The sequence below is a fragment of the Stegodyphus dumicola genome, chromosome 3, assembly GCF_044657685.1.
Source record: "Stegodyphus dumicola isolate Sdum_Otavi_A_Nest chromosome 3, ASM4465768v1".
In the NCBI taxonomy this organism is placed as follows: domain Eukaryota; kingdom Metazoa; phylum Arthropoda; class Arachnida; order Araneae; family Eresidae; genus Stegodyphus; species Stegodyphus dumicola.
In genome coordinates this window covers 200,190,728-200,204,994 of record NC_140770.1, presented here as the reverse complement: position 1 = coordinate 200,204,994, position 14,267 = coordinate 200,190,728, and the positions used below count along the sequence as shown (strand labels likewise).

The following is a 14,267-nucleotide window of genomic DNA, read 5'->3' as shown; positions in this document are numbered from 1 at the left end:
AGACGTAAAAGGCATGTGTAAAAGGTTTAAATTTAATAAACATGGTATACATACCTGTCATATGGAAGAGCACGCCGATGAAAAATTTTAAATTGCGTTAAAATAACAAAAACATTTTCGCTTCTGAAGAGCAGGAACCTGTCTGATCGACACAGTATTTAAAAATCTACACTAAGTTTGATTTTTTGCGTGCTTTTAAAATATAAGCACGCAAAACAAATATATACAGGGTTATCCAAATTAAACTTCCCCAACTCAGAGGCCTGTGCAGAGTGTTGTATGGGTCATAACGTGATGAAATTTTAAAAACAGACACTTCAGATCATGCGCTCGAGATTTATTACACAAAAACAATTAGTACAAGAAGTTGCCGATAGGTGGCGCTGTAACACTAGTAATGTGCATATTGCAGCAACGTGATTTGCAGAAATAAAGCTTCTGCGCAACATATCCAAAAGACGAGCCCTACAAAAGTGGAAGACAGGCCTTGCACAGGCAGTTGTTTCCAGCTCTCTGATGCACAATGGCGACTTTGAAGGACAAAGCTCTGTTAGTGAAACTTTTCTACTAGAATGACGAGAATTCCTGTGCTGCGATAAGAGCATTCCGTCGGCTGAATATCTTACGCCGAGGACCAATGACACCACGTGCTCTACGAGACATGATGAAGAAGTTCGAAAGAACGGGACAGCTGGGAATTTTACCAGGTAGAGGACGACAGGTTGTGGAATCTGCACGCGTAGAAGACGTTGCTTTGGCGGTCGTGGACCCCACTAGCCAATCGCCATATGGTGTTGTCAGTGTGGCAACTGTTTCTCGTGCTGTTGATATCCCCTATTCGACCGTATGGCGTGTGATGCGTCGAATCCCCGGTTATTTTCCTTACAAAATCCATAGTCGTCATCAGCTGTCCGACGGGGATCCTGTAGTTCGGGAAACATTTGCGTTGCAATTCCTTGCCAGAATGGAAGTCGATGCTGCTTGGCCGTGGAACATCCTTTGGACGGATGAGGCCCATTTTCACCTGAATGGTCAAGTGAATACGCACAACTGCCGCATTTGGGAAGTGAAAACACGCGCGCAATCCATCAAGTGCCCTTGAACCCTCCAAAGGTTACCGTATGGTGCGGTTTCACTGCAACATTCGTCATTGGGCCTTATTTTTTTTTGAAGAGGTGACCCCAACAGGGTTCAAAACCTGCTCTGGCACAGATAAACGGTATCAGGACATGTTGACAACGTTTGTCATCCCTGAACTGCAACAACGTGGCCGCCTCCAGGACACGATATTTATGCAGGATGGTGCACCTCCCCATATTCTTCGTGGCGTTCAACAGGTGTTACGGGCAACTTTTACCGATGCAAGTGTGATCAGCCTCTGTTTCCCTACAGCTTGGCCTTCCCGCTCGCCCGGTCTCACGCCATGCGACTTTTGGTTATGCGGATTCTTAAAGGATCGGGTCTACCGAGAACACCTAGCAACCTTGGCACATCTGAAAGACGCAATTATTCGACATGTTCGTGGAATTAATGTAGGCTTACTGCGTTTCGCTGTGGAACACATTGCTTTGCGAATGGAAAGAGTTGCGGAGAACCACGGCACACATATAGAACATCTGTAGAATGTCTTGTTAATCTGCAGCGCCACCTATCGACAACTTCTTGTACTAACTTTTTTTTTTTAATAAATCTCGAGCGCATGATCTGAAGTGTCTGTTTTTAAAATTTCATCACATTATAACCCATACAACACTCTGCACAGGCCTCTGAGTCGAAGAAGTTTAATTTGGATAACCCTGTATAATGCTGCAGGGTTGTATGCAGATCTTTAACAAAATCTGCATGCAATCCTGCAGAATTGTAACCAAGAATTTCTCTTCCGAAGTTTTCTCGGTTATTAAAAATGTTCATTCCGAAATACTATATTATGGGAAGTTTGATTTCGATAATTAAAATTTGATATAAATTGAGATGTAAATGTTCCTTTTTATTGGCTTTCCATTAGTTCACTCATGGTGTTTATCGCTGAGATCAAAAGTTTGTCATCGGTTTTTAAACAACTTCTAGATAAACTATAGAGTTCAAAATTTTATACACACACTTTATTTGGAAGACAAAACAGTGTATAAAGTTGTATTGGAGGACGATTCATCTCCCTTGTCAATGAAGATCTTATGACCGATGTAGGCCGCCTCGATCAAAAAACGGACAGTGTATAAGGTAGTTTCTCCCTCCTTTCCGCGTGTGTTTGTGATTTAACGGTAGCACACTCGGCGGGTATTTGAGAGGTCTAGGTTCGAGTCCCGGCGAAGGCACTACACATTTTACACGTCCTCAGCATCAAAAAATCCTAATTACTCAACAGTGGCGCTCGATCTAAAAGGTGGTGGACGATAATTTGTCACTACCAGGATTTGGCGACTGGATCCCCTAATCCCCAGTCGCCGTTTAGAAGGGTGAGTATATAAGGTATTTTCTCCCTCCTTTCCGTATGCCTTCGTGGTGTAACGGTAGCACATTCGGCGCGTAATCGATAGGTTCAGGTTCAAGTCCCGGCGAGGGCATTGGTAATTTTTCAGAACTCTTACTTTTAAAAAAATTACTAATTACTCCACAATGATTATGAAATGATCTTTTCAAAATTCGATTTAATTTTTTTTTAATTTAATATTTCGTACATATGTTTTCATTTAAAGTAAAAACTAAAATTTGCAGAATATTAATGTTTGCACCATTGGATAGAGCAGGAAAAAAATCTTTAAGATGAAATTTGTTTGAAATTTTTAACATAATTTCTGATTCTTTTGATAAAATCGCTGTATTTAGTAGAATATTTGACGCAATATAATTGTTGGAAGTTAAAAAAAAAATTATTAATTGTTGTTGAAAAACAATTTTTCGTTTAAATAGATTGATTGATAACGTGTTATTGAGACTGAAAATTTCTATAAATTAAGCTCTTATTTAAAATTCGTACAGTAATTAATGAACTAAAAGGGAAAAAATAGGTTGTCATATAGTTTAATGGGAATAATAGATTAAATAATTCGCTTTATAAAATTCATTTACAATTTTATATCTTGAATAATAAACACGTGGGTGCTTAAATAACGAAATCTATTAATTTAATTGCGTAATGAAAAATATAAACTGTTATCTTTATAAATTTATCAAGGACATCCGTGCTTTAGTTATTCGTGATATAAAATTCTTAATGAATTTTTATTAAGAGAATTATCTCATCTTTTGTTCCTATTAAACTGTATGATCATTTATTTTTCTCTTTTTATTTCATTCAATAGTTACGAGTTTTAAATAAAAGCTTATTTTATATATTTTTAAATATTATATATACATATATATATATATAACCTTTTTGCGTGGGCCATTAGCACCGTGAAACTGATAACTGCATATACAAACAGGTAGATCATCGATCGGAATACTTTTGGAGCTAAGGGAAAAGGGAACGCGAAATGGAATTTGAAATATCGCTTTCAGCAAACTATTTAGATTGTATAAGCAGTTAGCAATCCAGTCCTTAAGAAGTTGGATCAATCCATCCGCATGAAAATTTGCCGCGGCGATGGGCGTTTTTAAGTGGATTTCTCCGTTTGTAGGTGATGAAATGCTTGCGTGCAGAATTTTTTTTTCCCTTATTCTTTTTCAACGTAAGGAACTGCGGTTCCTTTGCTTCAGCACGGTATGGGTGTAATTTTAAAAAAAAAATTTATTTGAATATACGCGAGAAAATTTGCAGTCTAATCCTTTAGATTTCAGAATTAGTATCTAAGAGGATTTCGGTTGCTTTCCGGTGGGTACATCATAAATTTGCATAAAATTTAGAGAAAAGTAATTGGAGTAGCAAATTCATAAATTTTATTCTAGCACTGGCCAGAGCAATTTTGAAAACGAAAACCAGTAGTTATAAGAAAAAAATGTATAAACGGTTAGAACCTATATGTGAATATTCGATCTTATAATTATCGTTATATTTTAAGATAATAGTATGCACATAGAAGAAATGTTTTAATTATGGAGTCATAATATGTAATATCAGGAACATTTTTATTAATTATCTTTATGATCACATTACACATTTGTTTCATTATAACACATATTTTTTTTAAATATTACTTAGAAAAACCGGTTGCTTTTAAATTCTTTATATTTGCTATACCAATAATACAGTATATAAGGTTTTCCTTGGTCTCACGAATCAAAATTTGTGATTCTGACTATAATTATGTTGTTTTGTTCAAATATATAATTGAAATTTTCCTAACATGCAAGGATTATGACTTTAGAAATTTTTATAATTTGATCTCTTCACTTTATTTGTCTCGTTATGGTATGACATTACTCGAACTGTCAAACTACTAATTCTCATATTGCTTTTTGACGTTCCACAAAATCTTTAATTCGGCAATTAAATTAATGCACTACATAATTAATTGGTTAACTTAAAAACGACATACGCATATTTGAATACTTTTCTTCTTTATTTTTAATTATATCTCTAATTAATGTCATTTATAATGCATTCAGTTCATGCGTTTTATCGTGCACCTAACAGATAGTTTTTTCAAGCATTTGCACTAATATTGTAATGAACTAATACTGTAATTAAAAGTATATCTAACGCCATATGCTGCATACTCAGATGCAGACTGATCATTTATATGCCGCGTAACAGCACGTTTTTAGTGCTATGTGATGAATTTTATTTAACTGCTAATGTTTACAAGTTATACAGTTTATAAAGATGTTTTTAACTCCATCTGTATTCGGAAGAAAGTGGTTGTCCTTAAAACACGCATTAAAACGTAACTACTAAATTTTCGTTGTGTAAGTCGATATGGAGCAGAGAATTAACATTAAATTCTGCTTCAGATTGGGCAACACTGCCACAGAAAACCATGATATGTTGAACTAAGATAGGAAGCATTATCCCGTTCACTTTAGCTGTTTTTGAGACGGCCACGAAAGTAGATGATGGCGCGCAGATTCTGTAGACGCCCGCATTCCATGCACACACCAGAAACAACTGAGTTCATGAGCTTGTGACTTCGAATCGCTGATTAACTATTCGAGTATTCGCTAGGACGTGTGCGGTGAACTAACTCATTGACAACATTGACCCTGGTCCTGCGTTCGTCGGTTCTATAGTAATGGTAGACGAGTTTAGGTGTGAGCAAAATGACCCTGAAAGCAAATAGCAGAGCTCCGAATGATGGTCTCCCAAGCTCAACAAGACAGAAAAAATTTCGATTTTAAAATAAAGGTAATGTTAATCGCTTTCTTCGATAACGAAGGACTAATTCATCATGAATTTCTGTACCCTGACAAGATTGTCACTGCATTGTTTTACGCAGAAGTTCTTGCCAGACTTAGACAGATTTCGTATAGAGTACGAAATCTTTGTCTCACTAAGGTCTTGTTTTCTACAGAATGGGAGTTAGCTGCTTTTGCATGACGATGCCCAACCTCACCTTGCGTTATCTGTGAAGCGGTTTTTGGTCCACCATGAGGTCGTGCAGATGCAGCATTCGTGCTGCATCTGCGTCGTGCAGGTCGTGCATTACGTCAGGTGGGACTTACTTCAAAGCTTAATAAATGGGTATGTATTTTATATAATAGTTTCTGGAGTTATTAGATCAGTCACAGAAGGACCGCACCTTGTGTTTGAGACCGTGAGACTGTTCAAATCGGTGTTTCTTTTCCAGCATTGTTTACCCGTGCAAAAATCATTGTGTTAATATTAGTTAGCTTTGAAAAGAATAAAAAGCCATTATGGCTTTCAAGGGGTTGGGGGTGGACTTCTTCTTAGAAGGAAAATTAAAAATCCTACTCAAATTTTATATTTTCATTTCGATACTATCTAAAACAATCTTCGATGAGTGCCATTGTTTACAATACCCACCCATTAATTATAATATCATAAGATCACTTTGATTATTTATTAATTAAGTTATCCATCCATACTTTTCATTCTTTTTACACAGGTAATCGGAAGCTCAGTGAATGCACTTTACTTCTATCATTAGGCACCAATGCTAGTTTGATTTTTTCTTCAAATGGAATAGTAAATAGCCCAAAGAGGCATTAATTATTAGTCTCCGCATTTTGCGTTGGTTCACTATAAATGTCCATTTCACTTTTCAAATTGTTGCCACCAAATTTTATTGCCTTGTATTATATTTAAAGCAATTATATAATGAAGAATTTGCATGAAAGTATGTATGTTTCTCGCACTGTGAAAAATCAACGGTCAATCAATCAAAGTCATCAAATTTTGAATAACGCAGTCCTCCTCCCGAATATGGGCACCTGGAAGCCCGACTTTGGAATTTGTTTCATTGTGTATTTCATATTTTGTAAAACTTTAACGAATTTTTGATTAACAGACTCAACGATTTCAAAGCGAGCAATGGCAATACTGTACTGAAAAAAAAAATTTTTTTTCTCTCTCTCCAGCGCACGAGACTGTCTATGGGGAATTCTAAAGATAATATGTTGTTTTTAAATAATTTTAACCCAAATGTTCTCGAAACATGTATGTGTGTATGAATGAAAAAAATGCCTCTTTGGGAGTAATATAAAATCTGGAAGCTTTCATATTTTTTTTTAATTAAAATTGCATACAGTGTCTTCTCTTGTCTTCACGACAAAGCTTAAAAATTTTCATTTCGAGCATTTAAAAACACTTAAAATTTTAAGTAGTCGTGCTGGGAGTTTTAATTCTTTTGTTGATAGCTCCTACATTGTGATTATTATTACCTTAGAATTTTTTCCCTTCAATTCCTAAGCGAAACATCATGTAATTTAATACTTCCCGCGCTTATGCTTTAACTGATAAAGATTTAGCTGTTCTTACGTAAAGAATTTCCTTGGAAGAATAAAATAAGTAATTTCTGAAGTTGGTAATTTGAAATAATGCATAGGGCGTATACCGCCAGATTCGGCAATTAAGGTGAAGAAGTTACATTAACACTTACTACGAACTCCCTGTTAATTATTCGGTGAAAGTTTTAATTATTCATTTCTGACATTTTCGCTTTTCGAAATATTTCGACGGATTAATACAACAGCGAGGCATAAAATAGAAAATAAAAAGGAAACTCTTTCGACTCATTTACTACGTACGAAAATTTCATTAATTCGATTCCTCGTAAGAATTTTCCATCTCGTTGGTGGAAAAATTCACGCGCTGATTTTTTTTTAATACTAGTTCTAATTATGTCCTGTTGTTCTTTCATGTTTTCTCTTAGCCATTTTAAACTGTGAGCTTCTTCATTTAATCCATGAAATAAATTAGTAATTGGATTATTTTTAGCGTAAATTACTTTGCGCGGAACCCAAAAGTTCATGGGTTAAAAAATACTACTAATAAAAAAATAGGGAGGAAAAATTAAGGAGTTCTTCTAAAACTATAAAATGTAGAGAAAGTTGGTATGCGTAAATCCAGCTCCTTTTTTAAAAAAATAATAAAAAAATAAAACCGTAAAATCGGAGGAGGGGAAAAAAATTGCGGAACAAACTATTGTAAAATAAATTTTCGCAATCTTCGACCGTAAATAATTTTATCAATTAATTTTCCACCCCATCCACTTGAGTTTTGTTTTAAAGGCAGTTAAGAACCGATGGCGAGGTTTAGGTAGCGGAAAAAAGTCGTACGAAAAGCGCGTCTCAAACACTTTGATAACGCTTTTTAGTGCTTTACTTTTCTTCGCGGCGGAAAAAGTCGAAACGGTGTGGCGTTAAAAAAAGAAAGGAAAACCTGTAAAGATAATGAATTAACTGCTCTCAGGATTGGGCCGTAAATTAATGGAGGTTTGGTTTGTGTGGACTTGGCGTTTGGCTCTTACCCGACCATAAATATATGCAATACTCTAGGTGTTAAGGAGGGTGAGAAGGAAAAGGATGATTCCTGTTTATTTAAAGAAACGGTACTCACTCTTTCTTGTTAACGAGCCAGCAGAAATCCTGAGCGTCTATTGGCTGCTAAGTAAACTCCATTTATAAAGGGGTCCATTAATGATATTTCGTTGTGTCAGGAAAATATTCTTCGCAGATAATTTTCCCTCTTCAAAAGAAATGTATGGGTTTTCGTATTTCCTGGAGATTTTTATTTATTTAATTACTTCTTGTAGCATTCAGAGTAATCACATAGTTTTAAGATGCGTGATTCACAATAGAAATTTGAACTTTCTTAACTTTCATTAAGTTAAAAAGGCCTTGTAATACGTTTCTTACACTTTTAAAAGTAAGGAAGTCGACAATGGGAAGAGTTTGTTTGACTGCTGACATTTGGCTTATCTGTAGAGACTTATCCAGGTGTCTTGGCAAGAGACTTGCCCAGGAATTGAGATATAGACCCAGGAGTTGATGAGCTCACCTAGGAGTTGATGAGCAGCTTAGTTGCAGCTAATATTCACAGGGAATTTTAACTTTGATATCAGCAGATACAAATAAACATTATTGGCTAGTGCATGCGATAATAATGGAATGAGCTTTTTTAAGTACTGCCTCATAATTTTAATTACTTATTTGCATAATTATCGATTCATATTTAAACTTAGAAAACTTAGATAACATATTTAAACGTAGAAGTTGTCTGTTAAAAAATATTTATTATTCTAGCACGTTACATTGCTTTATCTCGAAATTCGCATCTCTAGAATTTGAAATTAAACTGAACTGTAGGTAATAATATACCGCCTGTGGTACTTAGGTGCGTTTAAATTAATTAATGTTAGTTCCCAAATGGTTAATTCAATCTGAATACAGTTCATTACTGCTTAGTGTTTTATAGAATTAACTCTTAATTCCCTTACACTCTAATCTGATCGGACATTCATGTCTGTTGCGTCATCATCAACTCCAGTTCATGCAAAAGCTACCATTTTGCCACAGTCGATATATTAACCACTGTCAGTGTTACCATCCGGTTTTCCCAGTCTCGCCTAAAGGGTCAGAATGGCTGATGGAATTTGAATATTTAGACGGTAGTTGGCAATTAGCGACCCCTGAATTCCGGATCTCCATTTCCTGCCCATAGGATCCGATGAGAATGTATCCGGTTCCGAGAAATTGATGGCAAAGTGCCGGACATTGATAGCGCACCATCCGATCGGAATGAGGACTTCTCGAATTATTTCGGGGCATTCCGTCTGCACATTTTAGCAGAAAGGTTGACATTAACTGAGAATATTCATCACAAACGTTGAGTTATTATCAATAGGTAGCAAAGTGAGGTGTAATTGAAGAACTGTAAAGTGTGATCAAATTGAAATCGTTCCACGGTTATTTTTCATTAATATTTTTTATCTCCATGATCAACAATTATAAAATTGAACTAGCTTAAGAAGTGAAATTTCAGAATGTAATATAATATTGCAATATATGTGATTGAAAAACGTAAAGTTTAGAAATCAACTGTTCTGTTATTTAATAATCAGCTAGTTTATAAATGTCTAGTTTAGAAATCAACTATTCTGTTAATATGTTACAAAAAGAAACGTTCATATAATTTAGAAATCAACTATTCTGTTAATATGTTACAAAAAGAAACGTTCATATAATTTAGAAATCAACTATTCTGTTAATTGTATTTAAAAGAAACAATCATATAATTAAGAAATCGGTCTAGTTTAGAAATCAACTAATCTGACGATTGTAACAAAAAGAAACAATCATAGTACACAACAGATATTCTTTTGATCGAATAACAGGTAACAGACTTAACAGAACATTATATCAAAGAAACTGTTAAAACGCCATACCCAATGAAAAATATACAGTAACTGGTGACAACGAACAGGGAATTTTCAGTTTAAAAAGAAAGTTAAAGAAGTTTTGCTGTAGGTTAACGAAAACTGAAAAACTGACTTTCCTTCAAAACGATGCAATAAAGTAAAAGATAACTAAAAATTAATTTAATAAAATCATTCAATCATAATTTTATAAAACAATACTACGGATTAGGATACTACTTGTGCAATAGATAATTTATGTCAAAAATCAACTTTCATGTATAATTTTATAAGGGTCGTATTTAATACTGATTTATTTAGGACTTATTAGATTATAGCAAATCAGGCTAGAGCTATCTGCTTAAGAGCTGAGATGCCTTTGTCTGGATTTGTATCCGGATAACTACGAATGTTTAGTGTTCTTATCTACTCAATACTGACGGGCTTATTGCTTTACTGAATTGTAATTATGATTGAAAAATATAACTACTCATTAATTATTTCTAATCTTTGTTTTTAAAAAGAACTCGGTTTTATTGAAGAGATTGGATCTTTTCCGTTATTAATCTCTTCCATCTTTTCCGAACAAGCCAAGGAATTTGCTATATTAAGATATGTGCTCTAACGTTGTCTGTTAGCCATCGTTAAGAAAAATGCATTATTCTGATTTTTTGCAACAGTGTTTTTGTTTCCAAAGTATGTGTTGTCAATAATAGGTTTTTAAGGTGCGTCGTTCTACTTCGCTGTTTGTTTATGGAAATAACTACGTAAAATATATATTTCTTATGGGTAGGAAACTTTCGTTAGTATCGAAATGAGCTGATGACAGAAGTTCGTTTTCTCTCTGGAAAAAGTAATTTGAGGCATATAGATTTCTAGAGAAATTTGTTTGGCTCTTGCTGTCTAATAACGATTACCAAGAAATTTAATAGTAATCAAATTTCTAAATGAAACAAACAATAAAAAAACCTCACGCAAACTAACTGTTATTTGAGATTTCTAATAATGTCTAAAAAAAATCGGGAACTTTTACGGGCCTGGTTACACAAGTTGGTTTTTGCCAACTTGCTATACTATTAGATTTGCTCTTTCCAGTCAGAAATCTTTAAGTGAATGATGTCACTTACTCTTAGTTTGCTTCAAAGCAATTATTACCCTGGTAAACTAAATTATGCCTTCGTTGCAGGGGGGGGGGCCAAGAGCGATGCGCAGTGCAGGGAGAAAGTTATGCCACATACGCATGACGTCATGTGGGTGACAGCGTTAGTTCTTGGCGTTTGTTTACTTTCGTTGCATCAACAGTTTGATTTGATTTGTGTTGTTAATTTGCTATTATACCTAAGCGGAAGTGGCAAATTGTGCTATAGCGTTGTGTCAGAATTATACACGTTAATACGTTTTTTGGCGGAAAACACTCTTTACAACCAGATAAAATAACTATTTTTTTAATGAATTTATGTAGTTTTCATACATAACTGTGATGTAATTTTACATTTATTTTTCATTTTACTGCTATTTTACATTTAAATTGAAAAATTTCTCATTTTAAATCATTTTTTATCATAATCTTCATTTTGTGTATGAGACTTACATCGTAGTGAGATATTTAAACTCACTGTCATGTTTACCAATACTTAGTACCTAAATGATTAGTTAATAAATTTGCGTATCCAACTTCATTCACATGTTTTGGTTACTTTCTTTACATCCCAAACGTAACTCTATGTATTGAAGCAGCGTCTGGGTTAAGCTTTGCGAACTAAGTAAACTGATACATGCCTCACCGTGAGGAAAGGACAATTTCTCGACCACACTATGGTGCAAACATCGAATGAGTGAGTGACATATTTCCTTCAGTGTTATTTAACTGATGCATACAGGTATGTGAGATGTAATTTAATTGATATAACTTACACATGCTTGAACCTGAAGGAAAACAAATCTGTGTATAATGCTAGAATACAAATAGCGAAAGAGAAAGTAAGATATTCTGTTTAGTGTTATTTAACTGCTGCATATGTTTTAATTTTGATTCCATATAACTTGTTTTTAATTATAAGAGAAAGAAAAATAATTCAATATTGAACACATATTTCGAGTATAACAAAAGTATTTTAAGAAACAAGCTAATAAAAATACATTAGTGATTAAAAATATTTAATTTGTGTACAGACTGAATTGAAATTAAGATGTGGTGGTGTATTTAATTATGGCAAAGCACACTAGGGCTATCTGCGTAATAGGTGTGATGCGTTCGTGGAGGACTTTCTCAGGGAAACTGGCTCGTATACACGTTACGCATGAGGAAAACCACGAAAACACCCATGCAGCCAGCCCGTTTGCGGGATTCGAACCGAACTACCCAGTGTTCAGCGACTTTACCGCTCGGCCGCTGGTGGGCCGAAACTAAGATGTAAGGCAAGTTTATTATTATTATTATTATTGTGCGTATATGTGTAAGAAAATGTATTTTAATTGTTCCATTTTTAATGTATGGAAGGAAGAATAGGATGTCAATATCGAAGATTATTTACTATAGCAAATAATCACGTCAGGATAAATGTTATATAGAAATCTTGGGAGTGTAAGGGATTATAAGAGTACTTTTAGATTATACTGAAAATATACGCACTTCTGCTAAAATCTGAAGTGAATCAGTATGAAGTGACTTTTCACTTTAAAAAGAATGTGATAAGTATACTATTTAAAAGTATAATGACGGATATTAAGAAATTTGTAGAATTTTATGGTATTTAAATATGAATTTGTTAAGTCAAATCTTTTTATATATATTTTTGCTTGAGATATGTAATTTAAACTGAAAATCACGATCATATATTTCTCATGGAATGTCAAAGTTCATTTGTATTAAAAAAAGTGCATGAGCAAAGAAAATAAATAGAATAATACTTTTTGATTATGTTTTTACCATGGTCTTAGCAGTTATGCCATGATGTGTTCTGTTCAACAAGATTTATTTAGTGCAAACAATACTACGAAAAAATATTGAAAAATACCTTGTTTTACAATATTTATTTCCCTGAATTAACTTAAATATCGTTTTTCATTTTCTAATGCTTTGCTTTACGAAAAGAATTTAATGTTTACAATTATTTTCAGCATTCGTACGAATTCTGTGCATAAAATAAACATTTTCTTTAACTAAATACTTAATCGGAAAGTATATATCCGGTATTTCCGGTGTATCTACCACATGTAAAATGATCATTTTGCTTTAGTTTACATTTTTTCCATTACCAAAATCATGTAGCAGACGCGTCGGCCGATGCGTCTTGTCTCCCGGGTGACGTCACTGCCAGCAACCAATGGCACGCTTTTTCCGTTCCTGGCCTAACCTTAGTATATTAAAGAACCTTGCCTTCGTTGCTCTCACTTCTTTAAGTCAAGTGACATCACTGAACTCAAGTGTTGAGAAGAGCATAACCCTATATATTTAATGACCTTGATTTTTGCATTATTTAAGTACAGTGTTTCAGTTTGGCAGTATCACACAGAATATCTTCCACGAAGACATCTCTCCTCTTAGGTAGACAACCGGCGTATGCTATGCCATGTTTAAATAGCCTAATCAGCAGTTTTACGGGTTTGAAAAATGAAAAGCGATACTTGAGTTCATTGTACTGACAGCAGCGAGCACCAATAGATTATAAACATTTCAACTTGCAGATGGCAACTTCTTTCAGGCTTCGTACATTCTGTTACTTGAGAAAAATCTCGTTTTTACAATATCGAAAGCCTTTATCTTATCACATTTTCCAGCTTTTGTTCTGGAAAAACTTCATAGCTTCAATATTCAACTGAAACTATGCGCAAATAATTTTATTTATTGCATGAAACTTTTCCTACATTTATATCTATATATTGTTTTAATCTTAAAAAAATATTGCGAATGAGTTATAAAATCGGAGGCGAACAACATAAAATTTTTGGTACGCGTTATTGATCGGAGAAATTCCGTAAACATTATTGCGTAAGTCGGATTTTATTGGAATTGTAACCATCCATTTTCTAGAATGCTAACTTGAATCGAAATGGATAAGGAATAAAAACCTTTTAAGGTCTAAAAATTCTTAGTTTGAGTTTCCATCAAATAATTCAGCTGAGGGATCCATTTGCAGCACAGTAGGCAAATACTGGAGAACTTGAGAACAGTTCTCTGCTAATGGACAAGGGGTGTTACTTAACTTTGTATTTTCAAATAAAAGCATCTGCGATGAATTCCTGAAGGGTAGGGAATGTTTCGAAGCAAACCTTCTATTTTCAAGTTGCCCGTGTTTAAATTCGCTTAGTATAATAACCTACGATTTATTACCTTCAGAGATTCTTATATTGAGCAAACAATGAGCGCATCATGCATTTCCTTCCTTCAAGATTAAATAAATAGCACAAATTACAAATTAATTTTGAGTTTTAAATATAAATGAAGAGTGTAGAAACCTGCGAAAGTATTACAGATTTCTTGTGTTAAAAATCTTTTGAGGCAGTTTGTTT

General features: G+C 34.2%; 1 protein-coding gene across 2 annotated transcripts in view; it reads left to right on the top strand.

The window, feature by feature from the left end:
- Positions 1–14,267, top strand: part of LOC118181679 (uncharacterized) — a 134,777-nt gene that overhangs the window by 40,155 nt on the left and 80,355 nt on the right. The window lies entirely within an intron of this gene.